Raw genomic sequence first — 7764 nt, 5'->3', positions numbered from 1 at the left:
TAAGGGAAAAATATATTGTTTCAGCCCTGTGAAGGACTGGCGCCCCCTCCAGGGTGTATTCCTGCCTTGTGCCCAATGATTCCAGGTAGGCTCTGGACCCCCGCGACCCTGAATTGGATAAGCGCTTACAGATAATGAATGAATGAATGAATATATTGTTTCGAAATTTCATGGCATCAACAAATCAACAAAAAGTTGGGACAAGGCCATTTTTTACCACTGTGTGGCATTCCCTCTTCTTACAACACTCAACAGACATCTGGGGACAGAGGAGACCAGTTTATCAAGTTTAGAAATAGGAATGCTCTCCCATTCATGTCTAATACAGGCTTCTAACTTCTTTGTCGCACCTTCCTCTTTATGATGCGCCAAATGTTCTCTATAGGTGAAAGATCTGGACTGCAGGCTGGCCATTTCAGTACCCGGATCCTTCCCCTACGTAGCCATGATGTTGTGATTGCTGCATAATGTGATCTGGCATTATCTTGTTGAAAAATGCAGGGTCTTCCTTGAAAGAGATGACGTCTAGATGGGAGCATATGTTGTTCTAGAACCTGAATATAGTTCTCTGCATTAATGGTGTCTTTCCAGACATGCAAGCTGCCCATGCCACAAGCACTCATGCAATCCCATACCATCAGTGATGCAGGCTTCTGAACGGAGCGTTGATAACAACTTGGGTTATCCTTGTCCTCTCTGGTCCGGATGACATGGCGTCCGGATGTAGGGCTCCAGTAACGTGTTTTATTTTCCTTCATTCTCCAGTATGGAACGTAGCATTTATCTGAGACCTTTGGGGGGACATGTGCACAGTCAGCTGAGTGTTTGAGGCTGTGATGCTGATGCCAATGGCCTTGATCCCATGTGCTGAGGTTGCTGTGCAGATACATAGGGGGTCAAAAGCAGGAGCTGTTTGTTTCTGTGTGAATCTGTTTTGTGTTTGACCCTGCTATTTTGCAGGTTTTTGAAGTTAGTATATATTATTATTTCCTGTGAAATAAGAACAGGTGATTCTGAATTTTGTGCATTTTTAGCATGAGTTGTCACATAAAAGCTGTGAATTTCTGCACTGAAATAATTGCTCAGTTAAAAGCAGCAGCACAGAGATTCTAATCACATACTGAGTACATTGAACACAATACATACAAGGTACACAATGGATCTTCTCAAAGTACCCAGGGTAGTACCAGTCAAGTGTCTGCGTACACCCACTCAGGGAGGATTTCCTTTGTTTTGGGCCTTTTCCACCTATTGTGAATGTACAGCACCAGTCAAAAGTTTGGACACATTTCATTCAATGTTTTTCCTGTTTTTTATTATTTTCTACAATTTAAATGAATGTGTAAGACATTAAAACTATGAAGGAACATATGGAATTATGCAGTAAACACAAAGTGTTAAACCAGAATATGTTTTATACTTTAGACTCTTCACAGTAGCCCCCTGTTGCTTTGATGACAGCTTTGCACAGTCTCGTCGTTCTCTCAGTCAGCTTCATGAGGTTGTCACCTTGAACGGTTTTCAGTGAACAGCTGTGGCCTCATCGAGAATTAATCTGTAGAAGTGCTCCATTCTTAATGTGTTTGAGACCATAACTTGGATTGTGCAGAGGTAGGGGCTGGTACACACTTATATACAGTGACTAGCTCTACGCCACCAGTGACTAATAAGATGTGTCAAAACGTTTGGCACCATTTTTAAGAGCCCTGCCAAAATTTGAAAAACAGCTCTGAACACTTTGCTCTGAAGTTGCGCACGTCCTAACCACCCAGAACAACACTCTTCAGAATGAAGCTGCCAAGTGCAGCCATACAGGTTTCTTTAGAGCAATGCTGGGGAAGAACCACTTTTTTGGCTCAGTGAAGAGTAATGAGGTAGAGGGGGCTGATAGTGTATGGTCTGTAGTTAAACACCTATAGACAGATGATCTGAGGTGAGCACAGTTGTGAAGCAGGTGGGTTCTAATATATGGGGATGTATATAATGGATGTTTCCAGAAAAATGACGTGTAGGAGGAAGTACTATGTAAGTCATTTATAATGACCAGTGAGTTAAAGTACAAATTACATGTTTGTAATAATATGGTCAGTGTGTGGATAAACAATGTAGAAGTTTCCAGTAAGTAGGTTTTTCTAAAGTGGTTAGTCTGCGGGAGTGCAATGTAAGTAGTGCCGGGCGATATTAGCGCAAATCAAAATCACGATTAATTGTACATATTACCACGATTATGATTCATGAACCATTATTTTGTTTTTGTATTTTTTTAAGCTTATAGTTCAGTGATGAGGCTTGTGCTGTAAATATGCTCCAGTATTAAAGCTGATATCTGTCAGTAAGTCCAGGTGTTTAAAGGTGTTTACTAATAAAGGATCAGTGACCACTACATCTCTGTGTCACACACAGTCCTGCATCCACTAGGGTCTTCTCCCTCATTCCAATCTCCACGGACGTGTATCCTGAACTCTGGCTTGCGCAGACCTGAGACTGCACAATGTACAGACAGAAACCAAACATTAACATCTCTGAGGACATTTTCACAAGAAAATAAAGATGACACGGGCATGTTGTCTTTACCCGAGCAGGACTTTCTCCATGTCCTCTCTCTTGGTCACTCTTCTGCTCCTGGGGCTGTTTCTTATAATGAATTTTCCTCCCCTTTCCTCTTGTTCCTCGACGAGTTCTTTTCTTCTTCTGAGGATGAGGGGGTGGACCATCAGCCACTGTTTCATTTTCACCTGTCAGACAAAATGAGAGGAATCAGCTGCACTAATCTCATCTCTAATGCCCAGGGATTCCACCTGGAGCTCTGGGTCTGCTTCTGTTGATGAAGTGATGAGCACTGAGTGTGGGTGCAGCCGCAAAAAGGAACATGGGGTCTTCTTAGGTGCTTGTGTCTCCTACTGCTCTCATTCATCTCTCATAATTAAAAGGTCATATCCCCTCACCCCCCACTCCACACATGGCCCTACTTTGGTCAAAATACCAAAGGATCAAACCCTACAGCAGTATTCACCCCTTGTCTAAAGAGCTCTGTTCTTTCAACGCCTGTTCCTTTAAATCATAATAGGTGTCCAGTTTGTTGTCCAGATTTAGAAATTTTAATCTATTACTCACCCAGACCTCGGATGTTATTGAGGCCAGAGTCACTGAGGGGAGGGAGCTCCTCAGCGAGGCCCAGCTCAGCTGTGTCACTCCTCACCATCGTCACACGTCCTGCTGATACAGAGAGAATCCTCGCTGATACTGTCAAGGCCTTGTGTGTCTTAGAGCACAAGTTTTATACAGCAACAGTGCAAAACTGAGTGTTGCCACAGCATATGTCGTATTACATGTAACAAATCTGAATATCACTAATATCACAATATAGATTTGTTTTATAGTTTTAAAAATTATTTACAATATTATTACGATATTATTACAAATGATATGATATGGCACAGCCCTAACCAACATATAAACGTATTACATTATTATTTTGTCTCTCTGTGAAAGGATGATCTGTTCATTCATTCACTCACCAGTGTGATCACCCAGCTCCTGACTTGTCTGGAATAGGTCAGTGTCAGTAGGTGGAGGGGAGGCTTCAACAGCCGTCTCTGTCACTGACTTCTTCCCTATATTCACACCTATAAACATCATTGGTTTTACAGGATTATTATTTTAATCATCACTAGTATTATTGTTAATATTAGTAACAGTACTATTAGGAATAATCTGGGCTAGATGTCAAAGGTTCTGTAAACAATGTCTCATCGATTCTTGTCTCACCCAGAGACAGCAGGGTCGCTTCCCGTATGAGAGCGTCCAGGAACTCTCGGGTCGAGTCAGCCTCTGCTCCAAAGGCCGCTGCGTTTAGGGTCTCCTCCTCTGTATTAACATAAGTAAATATCAACAGCTGTCCAGCAGGGTGTTTGTTCTAGTCTGTGTGTTCAGTTCCTCTACTCACCAAGACGTTGAGCTATGTCTGTCTCAGGATCAGTGTCAAGGAGGTGAAGGTGCTCCTCAGTGACGTCGGTCTCAATGGGAGCACTCTCCACCTTCACGCCCTGTCCTGCTGATACATCATAAAAGACACCAAGAGATATAATTATTACATTTTCTCTCTCTCCCTCTCTCTCTCTCATAATCCACTTTAACTCAGGTGTGTTTCTAAATAGGCCTAAAGAGCCTAATGCATAGGAATAACCACATAAGGCACTGATTTAAGGAATCCCTGGATAAATGTAGCTAGATTTTTAACGTGGAACTTGAAATTCCAGCAGCAGTTTATTGAACGAGGTAGTCTAAATATAAATGGGAGACTTTTTAATGTGGTATTTATTTTAATGTGACCGTTTCTATGAGGTGGTCACTTACGGTGGAAGCCTAAATAAAAAGGCTGAATTTTTTGAGTGTAGATTTTTTTAAAGATGGCCTGCAAAATATAATGGGAGACTTTTTAAGGTGGTATATTTTATGTCCTCTTCTATGAAATGGCCATTTAATTAAGGTGGAAGCATAAATAAAATGGCTGATTTATTTAATGTGGAATTATTTTTAAGGTTGTGTTTAATGTATCTTAGCAGTCTTTTAAAAGGTTATTTGAAGTGGTCATTTATTTAAGGTGGAAGTCTAAATTAAATGGCCATTTTTAAAGGTGGAATTTATTAAATATGGCATTCAAAATCTATTGGCCATTTTTTAAGTATTCAAGGATATTATTTAAAGTGGTCAGGGCAGCTCGGTGGCACAGCAGGTAGTGTCGCAGTCACACAGCGCCAGGGGCCTGGAGGTTGTGGGTTCGATTCCCGCTCTGGGTGACAGTCTGTGAGGAGTTGATGTGTTCTCCCCTTGTCCGCGTGGGTTTCTTCCGGGTGCTCCGGTTTCCTCCCACAGTCCAAACACACAAGTTGATAGGTGGATTGGCGACTCAAAAGTGTCCATAGGTGTGAGTGAGTGAGTGAATGTGTGTGTGTCTGTGTTGCCCTGTAAAGGACTGGCAGATTCCTTGCAGCAAACTGTGCAAGAAATGACAATACAAGACTCATAACACTACAATTCACCAACACCTTTAACATGAATAGAACTGTATGTTGCTCTGGACGAGAGTGTCTGACAAATGCTGTGAACGTAAATGTCTCAGGCAATGGCTGAAGCAATATCTGAGGCTATGGCTGGAGCAATATCTGAGGTTATTACTGGCACAATCTCTACTTTAGGCCAATGCTTTGCGTTATAGCCTGCTTTTAGTGTGTTCAATACATTTATCTAATCAATACATTTGAGGCATTAGAAAAATTAAATGGGAGCATGCTCCTAGTGACAGTAGAAATTACAAATCAATGATGAGGAATGCACCCCTAGCATATGTGTACAAACCAGATGTTACAAGATTTCTTGTATTTGTACTCTCAGGCATTCACTACTAAATTCAGTGATACTGAACTTGAAACGATTGTTCAATAAAGGTCTATTTAAATATGGTAGATGCATTAAAAGCTGAATACTAGTGCTATAATAAACTGTCTCAGAACAAGCAAGCTGTAATGACTCATATTTAGATTTTCATTCATTATTTTCAATGTAAAACACTAGCCTCTTTAAAGTAACTGCTACAACTGTTAAAGACCATAAGGTTTTCTCTTTCTAGAGTTCTCATGCATTTTTTACCGACACATCCTCATGTATATCAGTGTGAAAAAGAACAATCCACAGAAATGCAAATTCATCTTTGTGCAAGTTTAGAAAAATGAATTTGAGGCTGGAGCTGGAGCAATCTCTGTTATAACTAAAGCAATCTCTGAGGCTAGAAGTGGAGAAGACTCTGACAGTAAAACTTAAGCAATTTCTGTAGCTAGTAATGGAGCAATGTTTGAGGTTGGAACTTCAGCAATTTCTGAGACAGTGTTGTGGTGGAATTCAAATGTCCATTTAACAAACAAATGGATGAGTATCACCATCATCATTCACTTGGGGTAGGTTCTCCATGATGCCAAGGGTTCTGTCTCCCCTGTTCCGTGCCCAATGGGCATTGCACCGCACCCCTACTCTGGATCTTGGTGGTCCCACATGATCTTCCCACATTGCCTTTTCAGGCTAAGCCTGGTGTGCATTTCCCGTACAACGATGGCGCTATCAATGAACTAACGTGGTATGATGCATCGTTAAACTAACCAACATCTGAAGTCCAACCGTTTCCCAAAACCGTCATACTTTGTTAGTACCACAGAAGTTGGAACCATGTTGGTTTAAACCACCATAGTCCAAACTACAATGGTTCCAGACGTGTTTGGTCTGGCTTTCAAAAGACTTGCAAAAACTCATACATTTTGTAAAATTATGCGAACATTTGAGAAATTTCTCATATTGTTATCATATATAATCAATAGCAAAAAGAATAATTTTACTTGAATTAAAAATAAATGCATATTTTAAAATAAAACAAAAGAAATACAGGGGTTGGACAATGAAACTGAAACACCTAGTTTTAGACCACAATAATTTATTAGTATGGTGTAGGGCCTCTTTTTGCAGTCAATACAGCGTCATTTCGTCTTGGGAATGACATATAAAAGTCCTGCACAGTGGTCAGAGGTGGATTGGCGACTCAAAAGTGTCCATAGGTGTGAGTGTGTGAGTGAGTGAGTGAATGTGTGTGTGTCTGTGTTGCCCTGTAAAGGACTGGCAGATTCCTTGCAGCAAACTGTGCAAGAAATGACAATACAAGACTCATAACACTACAATTCACCAACACCTTTAACATGAATAGAACTGTATGTTGCTCTGGACGAGAGTGTCTGACAAATGCTGTGAACGTAAATGTCTCAGGCAATGGCTGAAGCAATATCTGAGGCTATGGCTGGAGCAATATCTGAGGTTATTACTGGCACAATCTCTACTTTAGGCCAATGCTTTGCGTTATAGCCTGCTTTTAGTGTGTTCAATACATTTATCTAATCAATACATTTGAGGCATTAGAAAAATTAAATGGGAGCATGCTCCTAGTGACAGTAGAAATTACAAATCAATGATGAGGAATGCACCCCTAGCATATGTGTACAAACCAGATGTTACAAGATTTCTTGTATTTGTACTCTCAGGCATTCACTACTAAATTCAGTGATACTGAACTTGAAACGATTGTTCAATAAAGGTCTATTTAAATATGGTAGATGCATTAAAAGCTGAATACTAGTGCTATAATAAACTGTCTCAGAACAAGCAAGCTGTAATGACTCATATTTAGATTTTCATTCATTATTTTCAGTGTAAAACACTAGCCTCTTTAAAGTAACTGCTACAACTGTTAAAGACCATAAGGTTTTCTCTTTCTAGAGTTCTCATGCATTTTTTACCGACACATCCTCATGTATATCAGTGTGAAAAAGAACAATCCACAGAAATGCAAATTCATCTTTGTGCAAGTTTAGAAAAATGAATTTGAGGCTGGAGCTGGAGCAATCTCTGTTATAACTAAAGCAATCTCTGAGGCTAGAAGTGGAGAAGACTCTGACAGTAAAACTTAAGCAATTTCTGTAGCTAGTAATGGAGCAATGTTTGAGGTTGGAACTTCAGCAATTTCTGAGACAGTGTTGTGGTGGAATTCAAATGTCCATTTAACAAACAAATGGATGAGTATCACCATCATCATTCACTTGGGGTAGGTTCTCCATGATGCCAAGGGTTCTGTCTCCCCTGTTCCGTGCCCAATGGGCATTGCACCGCACCCCTACTCTGGATCTTGGTGGTCCCACATGATCTTCCCACATTGCCTTTTCAGGCTAA

Source organism: Hoplias malabaricus, chromosome 16 (genome assembly GCF_029633855.1).
Source record: "Hoplias malabaricus isolate fHopMal1 chromosome 16, fHopMal1.hap1, whole genome shotgun sequence".
Classification (NCBI taxonomy): Eukaryota; Metazoa; Chordata; class Actinopteri; order Characiformes; family Erythrinidae; genus Hoplias; species Hoplias malabaricus.
The sequence above is the reverse complement of the archived record's forward strand: the minus strand, read 5'-3'. Positions refer to the sequence as shown.